General features: G+C 39.2%; 1 long non-coding RNA gene across 5 annotated transcripts; it reads left to right on the plus strand.

Annotated features, from left to right (window-relative positions):
* LOC103347850 (protein FAM170A) lies at nucleotides 1-24,164 on the plus strand. 5 transcript variants are annotated; one of them, XR_011389413.1, is made up of 8 exons: nucleotides 1-422; nucleotides 3,344-3,518; nucleotides 13,411-13,531; nucleotides 15,235-15,372; nucleotides 17,746-17,874; nucleotides 20,224-20,367; nucleotides 21,432-22,459; nucleotides 23,152-24,164. It is a non-coding gene; the product is annotated as a protein FAM170A (long non-coding RNA). The 5 variants fall into 5 exon arrangements; XR_011389414.1 differs by having other exon boundaries at nucleotides 3,365-3,518; XR_011389412.1 differs by having other exon boundaries at nucleotides 3,410-3,518.
* The last annotated feature ends 636 nt before the right edge of the window (nucleotides 24,165-24,800 follow it).

The raw sequence follows: 24,800 nt of genomic DNA on the forward strand, positions 1-24,800 counted from the left end.
ACCACAGACCCAGAGCTGTAGTACCCAGAAGGGACTGCTCCCGGTTCTCATGGGGCATGCGAGAGCGATGCTGGGGTTTACGCCCGAGCTATCACACTCTGCTAATACATGTAGAAGGGGACTTACTCAGGTCTGGTCCTCAGGATTTGTGTATGGGCTGCCACTGGCACTGAGCCCCAAGAAACAGAGAGGGACTTCCCTGGACCACACATAGCAGGCAATTGTGACTCTGAAGCTTGTGGTCACCAATCCCAGAGCTGATGGAAACAGAGGGGTCTGCTTTCTGTCCTGTCCAGCACACTGGCTCATGGGGCTTCTTGGGCTGAGCAGCCTGCCTGCTGTAACCAAGATGGAATAGAGGTCATCCTGGCTGTGTAGCAGCAGCAGCTCCAGTCTGGGACTTTGGAACAGGCAGAAGCAATGTGAGTTCCTGTCACTGGGACCCCCAGACAGCTTTCTGGAATGGATTAAAGCCAGTGAGGGTTGTGCATAACTCCTGTAACCAGGGCTCCAGGCTCCAATGATGCCAGTCTTCGGTGGAGATTCTTGAGATTTCGGATTACCTTTTCCTGGCAAGTCGATGCCCCTGGCAAGGGAGGCAAGGTAGAGAGTTGAGTGTAGTTTGTTCCTCTCTCTACACTGGCTGAGTTGCTGGGCTGTGCAGAGCTCTCTTCACTTATTTGCACAAGATTTTCTCTAATCAATGTCCTGGACTAAATCTTCATTTATTCTTCTGGTTCTATGGAACAGAGGCAAATGTAGGACCTCACTTCAACCATCTTAGATCCCTCTGTTTTTCATTCATTTTTGAGATTTGTTTTACTTTACCTTTGATTTTCAGCAGCTTGTTTATGATGTATCTGGGTATGATTTTCATTCTGCAAGTTAGCCTTTTAAAATTAGTCTCATTTGACAATTCCTGAGCTCTTCAAAAAAGTATTCTTGATGTGAGCAGATCATATCAATGCAGGTTGATTCTCCTTGTCAAACACAAGTACATTCAGCTGTTAAATTACCACATGCTGAGAGGGACCTACTGTATATGCGATGTGCTCCTACTTCCCAAATCTTTGACGGTGAAGAATCTTTTCATAAACTTAAAGCCCGCAAGAGGTCTAAAGCATGGCTAAAAGGAGGTTTTATTCTCAGACTTAGTGATTTAAACCCAGGACTCTGATTCCATGATGTGGGCACAGTCCACTACACCACGAGTGGTGTAGTCCATGAGTATCGGGCTTTCAACCTCTGTGGGACCTGAATAAACCATGAGCATTAGAATTTGGGGCCAGTCAGTCCTGATAATTAGTTCTGTGAAACGCTCATTTGCAGCCAGCTTATGCAAGCTTCCAAATCCACAGTAAAGCCAGGTCTCAAGTGTTTTCAAGTTTTCCACCTATTCATGAAGTGTTCTCTTGATCCCTAACCAGCAGTTAGAGGTTGGAAAGGACTTCAATGGTCTCTACACAATCTGCAGCCTCTTCATTGTTCGGGCTCTAACTCCCGCTGCTGCAGAACAGAAACTAGGTTCCTGCAGAGATTTCTGTCTTAGCCATAACTCCAGCTGCACAACCCACAGCCCCATTCTCTCTTACAGTTCAAAGTGTACTGCCCACCTGGGGCTTCTTTTCATTTTCTGTCTCTGTCTTTGTTTTCAGCCAGGATTATTTGGGGACCTTCAGTAGTTTAAACAACCTTTAACCTTTTCATTGCTGTGCATGAGGACAACTAAAGCTGTTATCAAAATCTTACTTTATGGAGACTAACACGGGTTTTCAGTGTTTGTTTTTATTATTAATTTTGTGTGATGTACATACCTTCTCCATCAATATTTGTATTATGGTACTATGTATTTGGTAATGAATCTTTAACACTGGGAAGGAAAAAAATACTGTGATTAAAGTGGTTCTTTTCCCCCTCTGACTTCTGTATTTTAAATAAAGCCACAGTCATTTATAAAAAAGAAAAGCATATGTCTGTGGGTAAAACTTTCGAAAACAGAGATCAAAGTAAACTGCATAAGATTTTTACATCATTGCTGTATGTATCTGATATAGAGATCACTATACATGTAAATCTAATCTTTTATTTTCTGTTAACTTGTGATCATTGAGAAAGTGTTTGAAACTTTCTCATGAATGTGTGTGTGTTTGCGTGTGTATAAATGGCATATATATATATATAAATATAAAAAATTCATTCAGGGAAATTTGTGTTCCTTTCCTTTTAACCGAATTTCAAATTTTTAGCATGGATTTGAAAAGCATTAAAATTATAACTTTGTATACAAGATGAAAATAATTAACTAAACTTTTCCTTTTTTACACAAAACACAATTTTAAAGTTAAAAGGAAGAAAAACATTTTGATTCCAATGGAAGAATAGCATGTGCAAAAACAGCCCAGAGTAACTGCATACACCTGCTATCCAGCTTCCTCCAACATAATTACAGTATTTTCTCAAAGCAAGGATTGATTAGAAGTATGTAATACCAAATCACAGACCTTACTTGCCTTTTACTACTTGTTGCACATGCTCATTCATGGGTGTTTTTGTTTTTACCACTGTGACGTTTTGCCCTGTGTGTAGATGTGCATACCCCCACTGCAGTGGAGACACAGACGAGCTGTGTTCTCACAAGGGAGTACCCTATGTTAACCCTGACAGCCTCACCTTCCTCTCCTGTAACTCTTGGGACCATTTACCTACTTTTCATCTCAGGAATTCTTAATGTTAAGGGTGTTATATAAATGGAATCATATACTATATAAATTTTTGAGATTAGTTTTTTCAACTAAGCGTAACTACTTGAAGATACATTCAAACTGTTGTTAAGAGTAGTTTATTTCATTTATTGTTGAGTTGTATCCCAGTGCATTCTGTGGAACAGTTTAACATGTGCCACAATTGAGGGAAGCTGGCTTATTTTTTTCACGTTATTGATAATTAAAGACATTATTGTACAAGTTTTTGTGTAAACATATCGTTTCCCAGTATTAATGTCTGAGTGATACTGCTTCGTTATGCACAGATGTGTATTTAATTTCTTAAAAGCATCACAGATGAGCTCTATAGCAGCCAAATTAGTTTTATATTTCCACCAAGCAATGAGAAATCCAGTTTTGTGGAGTCTCATTAGCATTTGTTAATATTGATGTTCATTTACTTTTTAATTCATTTTAATAGGCTTGTATTAAATCTAATGGTGCCTCAGTTTAAATATTTTGTTCATTTTAAAAGTCCACTGTTTCCTGACTTTATAGTGAGTCCTTCATAGGTAATACGCAATTATTTTCACTCAATTTTTTGTTTCTTTTTACAACATCTTAACTGAATTCGGGCAAAGTGAAACTTCTTTATTTTCAAGAAGCCAAACATATCGGTTGTTTTCTCCTGTGGCCAATGCCTTCAGTGCCAACAGCACAGAGAGGAAGCATGCAGAGCTGCCGCGGAAACTGAGACGTCTGGGACCCATGGGGAGACAGAGCTGGGAGAAGCAAGAGCTGGGACGGTCCATGGAGGTGGGTGTCTGAAGGCCAAGAAGCCAAACTTGTTTATGGGAAACCATAAAATGCACTCGAATCACACAACTCTCACCCTTCTTCTCCCTTGCACCTTTCTCTACATTCAGATGCTTGTTGTCAGTTGTCTACTGTATTCTGGCATTAAGTGTTGCGACCACATTTACTGTGATGTTTCCATTCATTTTTGAGTTGGTTGTACCATAGTTAGAGTGATTAGCTAAAGAAGGGCTTTTCTAGCACACATACTCCCTGAAAAATTTGCCAACCATTTGACAATGTCTGCCAGGTTCTTTTATACTTGAAGAACAATCTGGCTGCACATACTATTCCAGAATCACTCTTTCTTTCGTTTAATACCTGTCAATACTTTTTCACTGTTTTTGTAATTTAAAATAAATGTTTAATTAAGGTTATAAATACTATAGCAAGCATTTTGAGCTGTTTCAATTTCTTACGTGGAATGACTTTGGGGATAAATAACAAGGAAATCTCATCTCTTTTCAGATTGCCTTAGTCTTTTGCCTCCTCCATTCCATTATTTTCAAGCAATGGAAGGTGCCTTATAGAAGCTTAAGGCCAGCTTCATGTTTAGCTCCTTTAAGTCATTCACTTCTTCGCCTTGGGTATCTAAACAATGTGTTTGTTTTATCAAATGAAATAAAAATATCACTGGAGGTTTTAAGTTTCTCCATCATTTTATTCCTGCAAAACAGTGAATCACTTTCATTTCTGACTTCAATTCTTCCCTCATGCTATGAAAATCAGAGTACTTCAAAAACTCATAGGAAAGCATGTTAGAGTAAATATAATGTTAGTCTAGTGTATTTTTTCTTTTTTTATTGTGTAAATCTTACTTTATTTTATACTATGTAAGCTTTTTTTAACATTTATTTAATGAATATAAATTTCCAAAGTACAGCTTATGGATTACAATGGCTTCCCCCCCATAACTTCCCTCCCCCCGCAACCCTCCCCTTTCCCTCTCCCTCCCCCCTTCCATTCACATCAAGATTCATTTTCAATTCTCTTTATATACAGATCAGTTTAGTATATATTAAGTAAAGATTTCAACAGTTTGCACCCACATAGAAACACAAAGTGAAAAATACTGTTTGAGTACTCGTTATAGCATTAAATCACAATGTACAGCACAGCGCACAGTGCACAGTGACTCCTGTTGTTGACTTAACAAATTGACACTCTTGTTTATGGCATCAATAATCACCCTAGGCTCTTGTCATGAGTCGCCAAGGCTATGGAAGCCTTTTGAGTTCACCAACTCTGATCATATTTAGACAAGGTTGTAGTCAAAGTGGAAGTTCTCTCCTCCCTTCAGAGAAAGGTACCTCCTTCTTTGATGACCTGTTCTTTTCACTGGGATCTCACTCGCGGAGATATTTCATTTAGTTTTGTTTTTTGTTTTTTTTTTTTTTTTTTTTTGCAAGAGTGTTTTGGCTTTCCATGCCTATAATACTCTCATGGGCTTTTCAGCCAGATCCGCGTGCCTTAGGGCTGATTCTGAGGCCAGAGTGCTGTTTAGGACATCTGCCATTCTATGGGTCTGCTGTGTATCTCGCTTCCCATGTTGGATTGTTCTCTCCCTTTTTTTATTCTATCAGCTAGTATTTGCAGACACTAGTCTTGTTTATGTGATCCCTTTGGCTCTTAGTCCTATCATTATGATCAATTGTGAACAGAAATTGATCACCGGGACTAGTGAGATGGCATTGGTACATGCCACCTTGATGGGATTGAATTGGAATCACCTGGTATGTTTCTAACTCTACCATTTGAGGTAAGTCAGCTTGAGCATGTCCCAAATTGCACATATTTGATCAAGGATACAAAACCAATCCCTGGAGTAAGGACAGTCTATTCAATAAATGGTACTGGGAAAACTGGATTCCACGTGCAGAATCATGAAGCAAGACCCCTACCTTTCACCTTACACAAAAATTCACTCAACATGGATTAAAGACTTAAATCTATGACCCGACACCATCAAATTACTAGAGAGCATTGGAAAAACCCTGGAAGATATAGGTACCAGCAGTGACTTCTTGGAAAATACCCCAGAAGCACAGGCAGTCAAAACCAAAATTAACTTTTGGGATTGCACCAAATTGAGAAGTTTCTGTACTTCAAAAGAAACAGTCAGGGAGTGAAGAGGCAACCGACAGAATGGGAAAAGATATTTGCAAACTATGCAGCTGATAAAGGGCTGATAACCAGAATCTACAAAGAAATCAACAAACTCCACAAAATCAAAACAAACAACCCACTTAAGAGATGGGCAAGGACCTCAATAGACATTTTTCAAAAGAGGAAATCCAAATGGCCAACAGACACATGAAAAAATGTTCAAGATCACTAGCCATCAGGGAAATGCAAATCAAAACCACAATGAGGTTTCACTTCACCCCGGTTAGAATGGCTCACATTCAGAAATCTACCAACAATAGATGCTGGATAGGATGTGCGGAAAAAGGGACACTAACCCACTGTTGGTGGGAATGCAAACTGGTGAAGCCACTATGGAAGTCAGTCTGGAGATTCCTCAGAAACCTGAAGATAACCCTACCGTTCGACCCAGCCATCCCACTCCTTGGAATTTACCCAAAGGAGTTTAAATTGGCAAACAAAAAGGTGGTCGGCACCCTAATGTTTATTGCAGCTCAATTCACAATAGCTAAGACCTGGAACCAACCCAAATGGCCACCAACAGTAGACTGGATAAAGAAATTATGGGACATGTACTCTATAGAATACTATACAGCAGTCAAAAACAACGAAACCCAGTCATTTGCAACAAGATGGAGGAATTTGGAAAACATCATGCTGAGTGAATTAAGCCAGTCCCAAAGGGACAAATATCATATGTTCTCCCTGATTGGCGACAACTAACTGAGCACCAAAGGGGAAACTTGTTGAAATGAAATGGACACTGTGAGAAACGGTGACTTGATCAGCTCTTGTCCTGACTGTTGATGTACAATGTAATACTTTATCCATTTTAGTTTTTTTTGTTGTTCTAGTACTATTGGTTGAACTCTGTAATTAACACATAAAATTATTCTTAGGTGTTTAAATTTTAACTGAAAAGTGATCCCTGTTAGGAATCTGGAAAGCATTATGTTGAGTGAAACAAGCCAGTCCCAAAGGGACAAATACCGTATGTTCTCCCTGATCCGTGACAACTAACTGAGCACCAAAGAGGAAATCTGTTGAAGTGAAATGAACACTATGAGAAATGGTGACTTGATCAGCCCTTGCCCTGACTGTTGATGAACAACTTAATACGTTATCCCTCTTAGTATTTTTTTGTTTATTTGTTCTACTTAATACTTTTGGTTGAATACTGTAATCAATACACAGTTATTCTCAAGTGTTGAAACTTAAATGAAAAGTGATCGCTGTTAAATATAAGAGTGGGAGTAAGAGAGGGAAGAGTCTAGTGTATTTTCATGTATTTAAAAACAATGTGATGGAATTTTCAATCTTTCCAACATTCAGGAATGTTAAATATTTGAGGGAACAGATATATTTATACTGACTGGATACTACACAATGTAAACATGTATGCAAAGTATCACATGGTACCTCATCTATGAATAACATTTTTACATAACTGATAAAACATTCTAAAAAGTAACAAAAATACAATATGGTAGATCTCCCTGTGCCAAAAATTTCTGAAATCCATGCATACACATTGCCTTCAAAAGGTTCATGGAAAATGTGTATTATGAAAAGACAATGAATGGATCTAAAATTTTTTGACAGCAAAATAAACAACTTTTAATGTCCATATTTCATGACCATTTGAAGTAATTTTGCATTGGGTCTTAAACAACTGTCTGTCTGTTAAACTCTTCAGAAACATTATTATAACTTTGCTGTGTCAGTTCTTTCTGAAATACGTTATGTTCTAGTCATCAGCATCATTTTCCTTTCCTTCAGACTTCCTTCATTACGAATATTTACGACAATTAATACATTTCAAGCTTTACTATGTTTCTGTCCTGTTCCAGTTAGCATATTTTCTTACTAACTCTTTTCAAGTCTAAATTTTTTTTTATTTCTTTATATCACTTTTTTCATATTGTCCTCTACTTGTGGTTCCTTTGAATTTAGTTGCCTAAATTCTACAGTACGAAGTATTCTATTCTATTCTATTCTTCTGGTTACATTTAATTATTACATTAATTATTTCTTTGATTCTTCTGCTTCGTTTTATTCTTTATTCAATATATTTATATAGTTGTGTGCCATTTTCGTCCTGCTTACTTTTGCTTACTGTTGGATTTCTATTCTCAGATGACTATTTTGCTGTAAGTAAACCTCTCAATGTCTTCAGGTTTTTTTCTTGTGGTGGTACGATGAAAAGTCGTGATACTGCTTCCCCAGACAAAAGTCAACCTCCTAATGCCCACCATCCTGCAATGTGTTACCATAAATGGCCAGAGACTTTGTAGATGGGATTAAGTCATGGATTTTGAACTGGGAAGATTATCCTGGATGGTCTGGGTGATGACAGTATAATCATAGGGCACTTCACGAGAGGCAGCAAAGAGGGTGCAGGTAGAGTGAAGTGTGACAACAGAAGCGAACGCTGGAATCACACCTTTGAAGGTGAACGTACAAGGCTGCTTGAAAGGACTTTCCTCTAGTTTCCAGAAAAAAAAAACAGCCCAGCCACACCTTGATCTTGGGCCTTCATATTATGCCCAGAAGTTTGTGGTGATTTGCTACAGTAGTGACAAGAAACCAGACCTGATGTGCATCATGTTTATTTTACAGCAAGATTAGTTTTTTCTTGTTTAAAAATTAGATAGTTGAAATATTAATATCCTCGGTCATTAGCCTGCTCAAGAAACCATTTTTGATTATTTCCTTAACTTCTAGTTTCTCTTTTAGTTGTGATCACCAGTTCTTTCTGATGCTCCCTCTCATAAACATATTTTCAGTTGACTTTATGTCTGTTCTTAAAAGCAAATTCTCTAAAAATACACACATAGACTTATGGAACAGAATAGGAAACCCAGAAATTCATCCATGAATCTACAACCAACCAGTCTTTTACAGATGAGCTAAAATCATTCCCTGTAGAAAGGACAGTTTCTTCAACAAATGATGGAGGGAATTCCCATATGCAAAAAATTTGAAACCAGAGTCCTACCTTACACCTGAAGAAAAGTCATCTGAAAATGGATCAAATACCTAAACTTAAGACATGGAACCACCAAACAACTAGAGGAAAACATAGGGGGAAATATTCAAAGACATGGCACAGAAAAGACTTCCTGGGTAAGATCCCAAAAGCACAGGCAATAAAAACAAAGGTAGACAAATGGGATTATATCAAGATAAGGAGTTTCTGAATAGCAAAGTAAACAATTAACAAAATGAAGAAGCAACCATCAGAATTGAAGAAAATATTTACAAATTATCATCCAGTTGTGCTTAATACCCAGAATATATAAGGAGCTCAAGAAACTCAACAACAATAAAAATAGCAAAAATCCAGTTAAGAAATGGCCAAAGGATATGAATGGACATTTTTAAAGGAAAAAATACGAATGGACAACAGACACATGAAAAAATGCTCAAGATCTCTAGCCATTAGAGATATGCAAATAAAAACCACAATGAGGTAACACCCAACTCCAGTTAGAATGGCTACCATCCAAAATTCAAAAAATAAATGATGAGGCTGTGCAGAAAAGGGTATCCTAATACACTGTTGTAGGAATGTAAAGTGGTACAACCATTATTGAAAACAGTGTTGAGATGCCTCAGAAAACTAAAAATAAATCTGCTATACGACCCCAGCCATTCTATACCAGGGAATATATTAAAAGGAAGTGAAATAAGCATACAAAAGAGATACCTGCACTCCCATATTTACACTAGCTCAATTCATGATAGCAAAGATATGAAGTCAACCTAAATGCACATCAACTGATGACTGGAAAAAAATTTGGTATATTTATATGATGGAATATAACTCAGACATGAAAAAGAACAAAATCTTGAAATTTGCAACAAAATGGATGGAACTGAAGATCACTGTGCTAACGGAAATAAGTCAGACACAGAAAGACAAATATCATATTTTTTCTCTTCTGTGTAGATGTTAATATAGAGAATATAAAAATTATGTGGCTTTCCTCTCATTGTATATAGATATAAATATTACTTCACTGAATTATAAAGCCATTACACTTTGTGAAATAAGCCAGTGCCAAAAAGACAGATATCGTATGTTTTCCCTGATCCAAGCTAACTAATGGAGTACCTGAAATGTAATGTATTGGAGTGAAATAGACATTTTGAGAATCAATGACTGTTTATAGCTGTTGTCTCTTCCGTTGAGGAACAGTGTTTTTTGATTTGCTTTGTTTTGTTTCTCTTCATAATATGTTACGATCATTAAATATACTGAAAATAGATCGCTGTAAAAATTCAGAGTGGAAATGTGAGAGGAGGAGGAGGAAGAGTTGGAGTATGGGCGGGAGGGAGAGTAGGGGTAGAAAAGTGCCACTACATTCTAAAATTTCTATATATGAAATATATGAAACTTACATAACTTAAATAAAATTTAAAAAATAAGAATAAAATCATTCAAAGAAGTGAGAGATCTCTACAACAAAATTTATTAAACACTGATGAAAGAGATCATCAAGGACACAAAAAAATGGAAAAAATATTCCTTGCTCATGGATTGGAAGAATTAGCATCATTAAAAATGTGTATGCTACTTATAGCATTCTACAGACTTAATGCAGTCCCTATAAAAAAAAAAACAGTGACATTCTTTACAGCATTTGAAACAATTCCAAAATTCATATTGAATCACAAGACTCAGAATAGCCAAAGTGATCCCAAGCAAGAAAAATCAAGCTGGAGGCACCACAACAGCTGACTTCAATGCATACTGCAAAAGCTATAGGAATTACAACAGCATGGTACTTGGCAAAAACACCACCACAACCACCACAACACAGAGATCAGTGGAACAGAACAGAGAGCCCAGAAATTAATCCACATACATACAGCAAGCTGATTTTTAAAAAACAAAAGTACTCATATACCGTATACATTGGAGAAAGGATAATCTCTTCAATAAATGGTGCTGGTAAAACTGGATGTATATATGCAGAAGAATGAAATCAGATCCCTACCTCTCAGCATACACACAAATCAGCTCAAGATGAATCAGAGACTAAAATTTAAGACCTGAGACTATGGAGCAGCAGCTAAAAAAAAAAAAAATCCTACTATAAACAACAAAATGGATACAACTAGAAACCATTATACTTAGTGAAATAAGCCAGTCACAAAAAGACAAATACCACATGTACTCCCTGCTGTGTTGTAACTAATAAGAGTGCCTAAAAGGTAACCTATAGAGTAAAACTTATCTTTGAGGTCTTGTGATTTTGAGCACACCCTGTCTTGACTGTTGAGGAACTGTATTTTTTTTTTTTTTGCATACTATGTTGAACTCTTTACTTAGTGTAGGATTACTGTTATGAGTATAAAGTTAACTGAAATTAGATCTTTGTAATAAATAAAAAAATAAAAATTAGGAGGAAGAAGGGTCGAAGTGCTGGTGAGAGGGAGGGTAGGGTGGGAAGAATCACTAAGTTCCTAAATCTACATATAAGAAAAGCGTGATGTTTGTATACCTTAAATAAAAGTTTTCTAGGTAAACAAAAATACTATGAAAGGTGTCTTTATACTGATAATATACAAATTATAATTAAGTTTATAATTCTTTTTAAAATAGTGAAAACAATTATTTATTTGATAAAAAAAAAAAAAGTATGTGAAACACTTCAAGATACTGGTGTATATGATGATTTGGATAAGACACAGGCAACGAAGGTAAACCAGACAAATGGGACTAAATCAAACTCTGAAGTTATTCATCAATAGAGTCAAGAGACATCTAACAGAATGGGAAAAAGTATCCGTGTGCTACCTATTCAACAAAGGATTAATATACAAACTATATCAGCAACTCACAAAACTGAACAATGAAAAAGGCCAATCCAGTGAAGAATAGGGCAAAGGACCTCAAACCAGTTCTCAAAACAAGAAATACAAAAGACCAACAAACACATGAAAAGATGCTCAACATCACCAGGCATCAGGGAAATGCACCTCATCCTGTCAGAATGACTATTATCCGAAGACAGAGAGTAACAGATGCTGGCAGGGATGTGAAGAAAGGGGAACACTTACACGCTTTTGGTGGGAATGTAAATTAGTGCAGCCACTGAGGAAAACAGCGTGGCGACTTCTTTAAAACGTAGAAATCCTCTTACCATGTGACCCAGCAATCCCACTACCCGGTATATACCTAAAAGACTTGAACACAATGTGTCAAAGAGATACCTGCACCACCTTGTTTAGAGCAGCAACATTCACCATAGTTAATATATGGAATCAACTAAAATGACCATCTTCAGATGAATAAAGAAAATGTGCTATACATACACAGTAGAATGTTACTCAACTTTGAAAAAGAATGACGTTTTGTCATTCGCATCAAAATGGTTGCAACTGGAGAACGTCACGTTGAGTGAAATAAACTGGACACAGAAAGGCAGATACCAAATGTTCTCCCTTATATGTAGGAGCTAAAATTAAAAATAAATAAATGCCTGTGTATAATAGTATTGCTGCAAATATAGCTTTGTCAAACTTTGTTTTATATCTTTCAAAAAAAGTATTAAGAATAATATATAATTATAGCTTCAATGATGTATGATTATTTTAAAATTTACTATATATGAGTGCAAGCTACATCTTTTCCTTTGATTTCTATTTATAGCCCTTGCCTATATTCCCCTGGAACTATGGTCTTTCTACTTTTACTTGTTGGATCCTTTACTTAATGCAGCATTAAGCTTTTGACTATAATGTAAGTTTAAAAATGTTATCTCAAAAAGAAAAAAATATATACATCTAAAAATTATACATATTTTTGATATATTATGTTTTGAAAAATGCATTATAATATCCTTTCAGGGTAAACATATTTATCTCTTCAAATGATTTACTTAGGTTTGAATGTAAGTCAAGGGTATGACTAATACAATATTTATCTTTTCCTGTGAGTCAAGTATGGCTCTAACCATCATCTTTTGCACTGCCACATGCTCACCGCTGAGGAGATTCAGTAACACAGTACTGCTAGATCCATCACATAATCTCATTGATTTAATCCACATCATCTATCTTCTAGATTTTGTGTCAAGTGCAATATTCAAAAAATTCAAGTTCATGATAGAGTTTCTGCTAGATAAAATAATACACTCTAGGAGTGGGTTTTGTGGCACAGCCAGTTTAGCTTCTGCTACTCCCATACTGGAGTAGCTAGGCTTTAATTCCTGTCACTGCTTCAGATGCAGCTTTCTGTCCATGTGCAACCCAGGAAGGCAGAAGGTGACAGCTCAAGTATTTGTCTCTGACTCCCATGACAGTGACATGAATAGAGTTCCTGTCTCTTATCCTTGGCCTCGCCCAACCTGAATTTTGGAGGTATTTGAGGTTGGACCATCAGATGGAAGACCTCTCTTACCTCTAATACTCTGCCGTTTTAGTGAAATAAATAAATAAATAAACTTTCAACAAATGCTCCAGGCAATGGGGCTGAGGCAATCCTGCAGTGCTTTAAGTGCTTGCTCAGTCCCAGGTACAGAACGATACCATCAATAGATCATAAATTCTGCAGAGGTCTTACAAGATAACTTATTACACATCAGTCTTGATGCTGTACTGAACACTAGGCAGGACACTGATTAGCCTCTAATGTGATTTGTTCTTAAATGTTCTATTTTCATCCCTTATCACCAACATCTAACTGCATGAGGAGTAGAGGTGCAGGAAAAACGATACCTGATTTGACTGATTCTCCACGGAGTTGACCATGAAGCGGAAACAAAAAGTGAAACATCTGGAAAGCACGTGCAGCCCCCAAACTGAGAAGCCATCAAGAGGTATGTCTGAGGGCATCCTTGGGTGCAGAGTGATCAGGAACAGACTTACACAGGAGGAAGGGAGAATTCCTAGCTGCAGAGGAGGAGAGAAAGGCAGAGAGGAAGAGGGGCTGTGAGCAGAGGAGGGTGGGAGAGAAGAGCTATGTGTATGTATGTGTGTGTGTTCCTAAGGTTCCAGGTCACTGAGAGCAGATAAAGTGTTGGATGGCGCAGATGTTTGTGTATCTTAGGGCCTGTGCTGTCTACACAAAGTCACTCCTGGTTACTCTGTTGCTGAAATTGTCGTTGGTTAGACTAGACTAATTTTTAATAGAAATAAAGCATTTTATTTGATTTTATTTCTTTCTGAAATCGTTGAAGTTGTTACAAGATTTCTACTAACACTCTGTCCTTCTAATGGAGAAGGATGTATGACTCCTACTGAGTAGAGGAAACACTGAAAAAGTTGGAGCACTTAAAAGATGGTTGGGCAAGGCTAAGTACAAAGTCATAGAGACTTAATTACTTTGGAATAAAAACTACTTGTTTAGTTTTGGACTGTAAATATATAAATCTGAGACCTCTGTTAGAATGCAAGAAATAAAAATGGGACACAAACATGGAACACATGGAGCAATGGTGATGGATGGGGATGGGGTTAGGCACTCAGGAAAAATGGAAAAGTAGACAGGGATGGCTGCCACGCAGCTTAACACTAAAGTAATTCATAGGAGGTAGGATGGCTTCATAGAGAGGGGAGGGGGGCAAACTGCAGCCAACATCTACAATCCAAATACTGACTCATATTCCTGAACAGGATCTGAAAAGTCCAGCAGAATATGAGGCTGTGTTCTGATGGTCCCTTGTACACAAGACTGGGGAGGGAAGATGTCCCTACTTCAACGTCAATAAATTAGTGCTTATTCAAAGACGATATTGGTTATAAACTATGAGACATGCAAAACACAGAGTCAAACATATCTACATATACAACAGATAATTTAACCAGGAGAGACAAATATTTACATATAATATATAGGTCTACATACTATGAGTTCTAATTATCCCTCAAAAACATATTAAATCTGAAATTCACTGGTTAGAGATTAGGCCACAGTAAACAGTAGTCCAATATGAATATATTTCTTATAGAAGCAATCAGAGCCTATGTGCAGGTCAAAACAGCAAGTCTCCTACCTGTTATAAATTAATAGGCTGTGGTTAATGAGAACTTTGTCATCATTACAGGCAATATTAAAAGGGACCCTAGAGAGTCAACATTTCAGTCAGCTGGAAAACAAAAAAACATGGTGGGGGACAGAGGTTTTAATGTCTATATCTGGAAGGGATACATGTCACCCTTCCGTTGACTTAACCACATGGTCAGAACTAACTCTAAGGGTGGTTGATGAATACAACACAGTTTACACACAGGTGGACAAGGGATGGCAAAGAGTGTTTGCACTGTTTGCAAATGACACATGCTGCAAATCCAGTCACCCATGATGTATGCAGATTCAAATATCTACATTGCTCTCCATTTAAAAGTTTCAGTTGTAGGAAGCAGATTATGAGGATGGAGTCCATGTGTCTCACAGATCCCATAACATACCAGAGCCTTTCTTTTTCACATACCAGACTATTATGCTTGTTTAAGGATGCATAAATACATATTTACACAAATAAGAAGTATGAAACCCATCTCTTTGTTTATAATTTCTCAGGAATGCTGAATTTATATACAGATGTTCTACAGCATAAACAAAACACACAGACCCCAACTTCAGATGACAAAGGGGTTGCATCTTATTCCTCCTCCCACTGTTTCTGTGTCTCATCTAAAGGCAAGACTGTTGGTGCAGGTATGGAGAGATGGCAGAGGGTACAAAATCAAGCCAGGATCTAGGTACGGCACAGAGAAAAGTGAACATTTCTGTCTACCACTTGCTACAAATCTTCCTTGTCCAGGAAAAAAACAAACTCAAAACGCTTATATAAAGTCTGCTCTTTATTACTACAATGAAATTTGTGAGGGAATATAACTTAATAAAGAAAAATAGGTTTGTTTTGACTGATGTTTTTAAAGATGCAAAGTCCAAAGGCCACATCTGGTGACGACCTCTTTGTGGGCAGTGTCCCAAGGTGAAACAGAGCAGCAGTTGCCAAATGACACAAAAAGATGTATGTGTCTGTGTCTACTTCTCTCTTCTTCTAAAGCCAATCTTTTTTTTTAAGATTTATTCTATTTACTTTAAAGAGTTACAGACAGAGGTAAAGATGGAGAAAGAGAGAGAGGTCTTTCACCTGCTGGTTCACTTCCCAAATGGCTGCAATGGCCAGAGCTGAGACAATCCAAAGCCAGGAGTCAAGAGCTTTTCCTGGGTCTCCCACGTGGATGCAGGAGCCAAGGACTTGGGCCACCTTTGCTGCTTTCCCAGGCGCATTACCAGGAGGCTCTAAAGCCCATCTATTTCATTCATGAGGGCTCCTCCCTAAAGACTTTACATAACCTTCCTCACTTCCCAAGGCTCCACTTCTGTACCTCATAGCTGGATTAAATTTCATATGCTTACTGCCTCACAATGATAGTTAAAGTTTAACCCACTCAGCTGTGACAGACACAGAACAACGTGCAAACCATTGCAATTCTCTTCCATACTTTGTAGTGTAAGTAGCAGTGGAAGTCATACGTACCAAAGGAGAAGCGCCTAAGAGCACTCAAGCGAGCCTGCAAAGATCACCACAACCGGGTTCAGCTTAAAAGAGTGAGAGGACAGCACTGTCACCAGAGACTCCCAGGAACAGTAACTCAGCATGAGGCTGCAGAGGTGATTTGCACTGTCAGGAAGCTACGAACATACTAGCAACTGACTACAGGCCTAAAGCAGCAGAAGCCTCAAGGCATGAAATAGACACCTCTGTGTAAGGGCTCACCTGAATAATTTCATAGCCAATACCCATGATATACCCGCTATGAATGTAATATTACTTAACTCAATTCAGACCTATCTCCATTCTCCAGCATCTTACTGTTCTTTCACTTTTCCCTCAGATTTCAGAAACACATCAATTTCTTTAGAAAGAATACTCTCACTAATTGCACCATTCAAGCAAAACCATATAAGGAAAAACACAAATGACACAAATCCATAATCATAGGACATACCATCAACACACATACACATTTCAAACTATTAGACAAAATTCTCCAACTTCATTCTGATCAAAACAAGACCCATCCCATATTCACATTTCTAACCACCAAATCAACTGCACATTCAACTGCAATTTGAACAAACTTATTATGAACCTACAAACATCAAGCTCATTATACTCAGTACAAACTGCTTTACTGTGATGTGTGCATAGCTTGCAAGGCAGATATATTCATGTGCGATCTTCATAACCTTAAGAGTTAAATACTGACTGATACATGACATTTCCAGAAACACTGACATGACTAAATCGTAAGTATTTACTTTCTAAAGAAAGAAAATATATCAATATTTCATTTGAGGTTGTGCATGTCTAGATGTGAGATGCACAGGGTAAAAGCAAAAAATGTAGTGGTGGAAAATCAAGGCAAAAGTCTTAGGCAAGGCTGGTGGGCATGAGTTAGCCTCAAGGGCAGGAACCAAAGAGAAGCACAGAGAATTGAAACGTACCAGCACCCTGCCGACACAAGAACTGTTAAGATATAATATCTAGAGGGGATGGGGGCGGGGAGTGTGAGAGATCAGGGGGAGAGTGCAGAGACGAGGTAGAAAGGAAGCAGATCTTTTGGCTGAAAGCTTAGGTCCCTACATGGACATCTGCAGTTTTCTCAGGGTTGACTGCCATGCATGGAACTGGGCTCTGGAAACAAAGAACTGGAGTGAGATCGTTCAAGGATCCATGTGAACAGACTGCAGAAAAAGAAGTTTGACAAAATAACGGAGGCTGATAGTTGTGTTCCCTCATGAATTCTGACACCACCAGGAACACAGCATTAGTGGACAGCACACAGTCCAGTCCAAACAGGCAAAGCCTAGTGCAGACTCCAACAGCCAAAGATAACACAAGTGTATCTGGGCATGTGCATGTCACGGATTTTAGCAGGACGGAGCCTTTACTTCCACTGAGCTTGTGGGCCATGTCTGTTCGCAAGTTCAAAACAAGAGCTTCAGAATATATGATAGATGAACAAACGAATTATACTCCAAGTGTATATCAATGACCTTTGTTCCATTTTCCAGGAATCTCAACCTTACATAAATGTACTCCAAAATATTTAGAGGAGAAGATCCTGGCCCACGAGGCAAAAGAGACATCTTTGGAATCAGAATATACCTGCCAGTCCTCTTTGCAGAAGCATTCTTGTGCTGGTAAGGGGAAGGGAGGACAGCCAAGGCCAGGTAGATCAGTGCAGGGGGAGGCTGAGCAGGCCTGTAGCCACTAAGCTGTTCAAAAACAATCCCAGAAACCTCGTGATCACAGCAAAGCAAATGAGCAGTCAGAATCAACAAGAATACGGTTAAATAAAGACATTTAAGATAAATGTATAAAAATAGGAAAGAAGAACATAGAAAAACACTAACGGAATATTCAGAACATTAAACTGCAACCGAATGACAATCAAGAACAAAGTCTAAGACATTAGTAGTATGTGACTGAATATAAACAGGCTTGGAGGATTTACATACCAAAGTAATAATCAATAATTCAGAACTGATAAAATAGATGTAATTAAGGTATCAGATGACTATAACATGGACGATGGTAATGCAAATTTGAAGCATTCTATGCTTAAGCTTTTGCTCAAACCAACTCGGAACTCAGAGGGTGAATTTAAAAAGTTGCACCCAACCATGAGAAAGAAATAATGTGAATTCAAATTTAGTATATTTATTTGTTTCCTATTAGATGCTATTATAAATTCCCACAAATTAAGGGTCTAAAATAGCATGCATTTATTCCCTTACATTCCTGTGGAGTCAGAAATTCAAAATATATAATATGTGGCTAAAACCCAGGCGTTTGTAGGGCTGTCTCCTCTGGAGACTCCAGTAGAGAAAGTTCCTTGCTTTGACTGGCTTTTTGCACTCCAATTTGCAGCCTCTCTGTTTCTCAACTGCAACATTTTGCTTCCACTGTTACCTCTCTTCCCCTGCATCTGATCTTTTTGCCTCCCTCTTCTAAGTATCCTTGCAATTACATTTAGGACCCAATAGGTGATACAGGATGAGCTCCCCATCACAAAATCCTTCAAGTGTTAGCATCTTTGAAGTCTTCCTTTGTTCCCTTTGAGGGAACATTCCTAGGATGTAGGGATTAAAATAGGAACATCATGGGTGGGGAGCCTTACTCAGCCTTCCACAACCATCATAAAATATGCTGAACACCTTGACAGATGTACAGTCAGGTAAATGAATACAAAAATGTCTTAAATGGACTGCTGTCTTTATGACACCAGAAAGACCAATCACCAACACAGGCAGAGAACTGAAGTTATTAAATGCTCATAGTTTTGGCCAAGACAAAGATTGTGGTTTGCATGAGTGTCTGGCAAATAGTGAATACTCAGTATTCTGTGAATAGATTACAGGTAGGAGAGCTCTTTAATGTCACATCAACTGGTGATGCAAACCAGTTAACACAGCCTGGTGATGTTCCCTGTAAAGAAGAGAAAATGATCTTTATTTCAGGATATTTCTCTTGCATCTCCAACAAGTATATGAATACTCACGGTTGGGATGTCTAAACAAGATTTAGGGGAGCACAGTGAAAATACGAGATGTTAGCCTGTGTCTGAGACACAATCCAGGGCTCTGGTCCATGACTGACAAAGAGGAGATCAAGCTGATAAATAGTCCATGCCCAGAACATAGAACAAATACACAGTGTTTGAGTGCTGGGAGACAATCTTCATATATAATCCACACATCAAAATGTTGTGATTCAAGGATAATCTATGAGAGGGTGTGAGCAGAAGTACAGGGCATGGGAACAGGGTTAGGAAGGAGAGCACAGAGAATGAAGGAAGCGAGAGTTCCATCAGAAGTAGGTCGCCTCGGCTGATCACTGACGTCATCAGTAAGGGAGTTAATTGTTAAAGGAACAATAGAAGTCACTGTGCACTTAGTCCCCATACAGGACCTCTGTCCTTTATGAGTTGTACTATGAGAATCGACTGCAAATTTTGTTCCCAAACTGTACTCTATATGTTGTGTGGGGGGGTGCAAATTGTTGAAGTCTGTGCTTAGCATGGACTTGGTCCTCTATATAAAGTCAAACTAAAAATGAACCATAATGAAGAAGGAGATGGGAGAGGGAGAGGGAGGTGGGATGGGACTTGGGGTGGGTGAGTATGGGGGAAAGAACAACTGTATTCCTAAAGCTGTATGTATGAAAAAATGCATTCATTAAATAAAAAATTAAAAATAAAAAGAAGTAGGGAAGACTCACTCAGTCCGACACTAAGAGGATGCATTCTGCGGGTCTGAAGTGCAGCATGTAACGAGCCATCAGAGGTTTCTGCTTCTGTAACAGGAGGGCAAAGCCCCTGTGCCTGGTAAGTGAGGAAGAGCAGAGAGTTGAAAGCGTCCTCTAATGACTGCCACCAGCAACCTCCTTGTCTCATAAACACCCCTCTACGTGCTCTGCTTTTGAATGGACACAGAACTCAGATGATGCTATATCTCAATTTTTTTTTTTTTTGTCATTTGGTTCCCCAGAATCCCAGAAGTCTCAAGTGTATGCTCCTGAGACAAGTATAGCACGCCCAGCCTGTAGTCAGGCAGCAGGAGAGCGCTCCTCTGTTTCAGAGTATTTCTCCTGTGTCTCCTCTCCAGACAAGAACCCTGCTGCTGCTGAAGACGGTAAGGCAGGAGTAAAGGCAACGTATGAACGTGAACGCGAAGAGGTTCAGCTGAGCTGCTCTGCCCAGCCTCTGCTTACTTACTTTCCCCGACAAAACAAGAAAGTACTTCAAGGCAGAGGGACTAGGACTGAGGCCTTTCGGGAGGGACACACAGGGAATGTGTCCCTAAGAACAGGACACAAGCCTAGAACTAAGGGGCCACCTGTGAGCGCTCAGACGGCTGGGGATGAAGCCGTAGTCAGTGCAGACATGTGTATGGAAACTTGTTCAGAACTTTCCAGATAGGCTGGCACAAACTCATTCCCTCTCTTCCTCCCTCTCTCCCTCCCTCCCACCCACACACACACACACACACACACATACACACACTCCCTTCACTACCCGCCCATCCTCCTCATTCTCAAGTAGCATGATACAGGTACAAAGTTGCACACTCACTCCTGCACACGACCTTTGGGAACTACACCTTTACTAACCAATCCTATGAATACTTTCCATCCTTTCAAACATATTCTAACTCTGTAGTGCTAGACCAAGCTTCAGAAAACTCCTGTGAGCTGAAGTGAATTCGCTCTCACAGACAGACTCTCTCCTTCCTACGTCACTGCATCCATAGTGCCTTCAGCTCTTCGGAGAGCTGCACAAGAGCTTCCTCTAACACTCCACCGGTTCTGTCTCCCAGTCTAACACAGATCATGAGTCACTGTTTTTATTCACATGCACTGGGAAACCAAACAGCACACACATGTATACACACACACACACACACCCTACTACCACCACCACCATCCCTAGCATTTTACCAAAGCTAGAAACACCACCATATTTGTACCACAACACATCCTTTGCTACCAGACACTCCACAGTCACTCTCCATATATGAGGGATACAAAGTACACACCACACATGACATGTACCACACACAAAACTGTGAAACATCTCCTATCAATACACTTCTGTCCTACATGCCCCACATACAGGGACAGACTCAAGACATCTTAAATCCTACAAACTTCACAAAACTTATGCCACTTTTCTCATGTAAGAAATTTTCTTTCCTAGGAATCCAAAAACTCCAACAAGAATATTGCGTTCAATCTTCTGAGATGCCCCTGCAGACTCTTACCCCATATCAGCGTAACTGTTTTCATTACCATTTAGCCAATGAGCCCTGTACACCAGAAATACATCGGAGAAAGGAAAGGGACATGAAAGTTTACTACATGCGTGTTCAAAGCAAAAAAGAGACGGCTGGCTTACGAAATGCACAGAAAGGACTGGTGCCTCTCCAAAGAAAGAAAGAAGTACAAGAAATGACTTTTCCAGGGAAAATCCCTATCGTAACTAACCTCCCCACCATGTCAGCATGGGAACTCTTAACCGACAGTGAGTGTGGCTGCGATGTGGAAGAACAAGAGAAGGTGGGGGTGGAGGAGAAGCAGGAGGAGCCTGACAGCCCAGCAGGGCTTCTAGCTCTGCAGAGAGGTCCCAGGGCCAGGACACCCGAGTGGCTGGTGACCCCCGAGAGTGGCTACAAGTGTATGGGCTGCTGCCGAGTCTTCCCCAGCCGGACCGTCCTGCAGAGGCACGTGCAGCACGGGGTTGAGGAGGGCTTTAGCTGTCGTGCTTTTCATCTTGCCTTGGCCTGGCTGAACAGCAAAAGCAACATGAAAGAGAAGACCAAGAAGAGGGGAAATAAAATCAGGAAGATCACATATGGAGGCAAAATGGGAAGAGGTACCGATACAAGGTATCCCTCACGCAAGTAAACAGATGGCTTGCACACCTAAAAAAGAGACAGCGAAGCAGCCACACTCCACTGAGGCAGTCCCATCTTCTCTGACGGCCAGAGCACCCACCTTGCTTACACACACCTGACACCTCCACGACCTACAGCGTCACTGCAAACCCTTGGATGGGACCCACTGCCCTCGCCAGCATGAAGGGGAAGAAGGCAGACTGTCACAAAGGACAACCAAGTGTCCTCACAGTCTAACCAGCAATGCAGGGCAGGGTGTCGTCTCCACCGCCACAGTGGGGAGAGGGAGACTCAGTGGAAGTGGAATTGCTGTGGGTGGAGTGCAGCAGAGGTGAGTGCCCGTGGCTAGGACAGCACCCCAAAGTACTGGGAGCCAGGATTCTCAGGGGGGTGGGGTCAGCAGCAGGAACCGTCACCCGAGGTGCTGCCCAGTCAAGGTCAAACACGTGACTGATGTCTCTGCCCAGAGGCTGGCTGTCCTGTGGGTCATTTCTTCAAGTTATTGGTAATTATAAATTATGACTCTATGACACAAATGTACAGGATTTTTTGTATACATATACCTCATTTCTCTACTGTGAATGCCTAAGAATTCTAATGTCTGCTCATGTTAAGTGCACATCTAATTTCTTAAAAAAAAAAAAGAAAAAGAAAACCGCAGACTGATTTCTATAGGAGCCAAATCATTTTTATATTCCCCCAAATGAATGAAAAATCCAGTTTCCCTACTTCTCATTAGTTTTGAAAGAAGAGGTGTTTATTCACTTTTTTAGCCATGTTAATAGCTATGCAATGTGATGTCATTTAGATTTAATGTGCATTTTCCCAGTGCCTTTCCATTGTGTTTCTCACTTGTCTATCTTTCATAAAGGATTTATTTACAGTTTTCACTCATTTTAAATTCCATTGTTTCCTTACTGCACAGAGAGCCCTTCATAAGTCCTAGATATGAATTACGTGTCAAATAGGTAATATGCAATTATTTTCCCCAACTGGTAGCATGTTTCTTCATCCTCTTCACAGAGTCTTGGGCAAAGTGAATGAAATTTTTATGAAGCCAAATATATCAGCCGTTTCCTCGTATGGATTGTGCCTTTAATGTCAAAAGTAAACACAGAGGAGAAACATGCAGAGCTACCTCGGAAATTTAGAGACTGCTGGGGTGTGTGGGAAGACAGATAAGTAAAAGAGAGAGTCCGGGAACAATGATGGACACCAGAGACCAGTGTTGGAATGTCTGGAAGCCCAAGCAGTATAGTACCCTGGATCAATCCATTCCCACCTATCTCACTTCTGTTTGTTGTCAATGCTGTACTGATTTCTGGCTTTAAGGGTTGTAATCATCTTTTGTTCAAGACATTTCCATTCACTTTTTAGTTGCTTGTATTATAGAGTTAAGTCACTCTTTGAATAGATTTTTATGGCAAACATTCCCTGAAAAACTTTTTTTAACCTTTATTTTTATTCATTTGAACAGAGGGAGAGAGAAAAAATGGGACATATTACACCTCTGGGGCACTCCCTTTACACCCACAACAGGCAGCGCTAGGCCAGCCCAAGAACAAGAGTCAGAAACTCCAGCGTCCCATGTGGGTGGCAGGGAGCCAAAAACTTGAGTCATCAGCTTCTGCCTCCCAGGGTGCACACTAGCAGAAAGTTGGATAAGTGGAGGTGGGACCTAAACTTAAGTCCTCAAACACTGGGACTTGCAAGCAGCAGCTCATCCCTCTGAGCCACAGTGCTCCTCTCCCCATGCTGAAAAATTCTGGTTGCACAACTGACTATGTCTGCCAGTTGCCTTTATACCTGAAGATCAAATTGACTGCAAATAATATTCCAGAAACACCCTTTCTTTCTTTCAATAGCTGTGGACACAATTCCATTAGTTTCAAGCAATGGATATTGCTTTAGAGAAGCCAAAGGACAACTTCATGTTTAGCTTTGTAAAATCATTTGCTGCCTCTTCTTGGGTGCCTAAAGAATTTATTTTATTCCCTGAAATAAAAATATCACTGGAGGTTATGAATTTCCATAGGTGTTTCTACCTCATTTCATTCCTGCAAACTCAAACTCTAAACTACTTTCATTTTTGACTTTAATTTTCCTCTCATGCTATGGAATTAAGGTGCTTCAAAAGTTCATGGAAAACCATATTAGGATAAATACAGATGTTATTATACTGTATATTTTTCTACCTGAAAATGATAAAGTGGGATTTTTTAATGTTCCAAAATACAGTCATGATAAATGTTTGAGGATACAGATGTATTTATCCTGATTGGACATCACACAATGTAAACATGTATCCAAAATATCATACTGTACCTCACATATGTGAAAGCTTTTTACATGACTGCTAGCACATTTTTAAAAGGGGAAAAATGATATTTAAAAAAGATAAGCTTCCTTTGTGCCCCCAATTTATGATATCTGTGAATATAAGTTCATGGAAAATGTCTATTATGAAAAGACTAGTGTATGGATTTCAAAAATTTTTGAAAACAAACACTTTTTAATTCCACACTATGTGAACATTTTGCAGTACCTTTGTTTTATTTCTTAAACAATTGTCTGCTTTATATTTTAACTTCTTCACCATGAAAGATTAATGATTACATTTGATGCATCACTTGGTATTTCTTTTTAAAATCTATTATCCTATGATTACCAGG

The sequence above is a fragment of the Oryctolagus cuniculus genome, chromosome 6 (assembly GCF_964237555.1).
Source record: "Oryctolagus cuniculus chromosome 6, mOryCun1.1, whole genome shotgun sequence".
In the NCBI taxonomy this organism is placed as follows: domain Eukaryota; kingdom Metazoa; phylum Chordata; class Mammalia; order Lagomorpha; family Leporidae; genus Oryctolagus; species Oryctolagus cuniculus.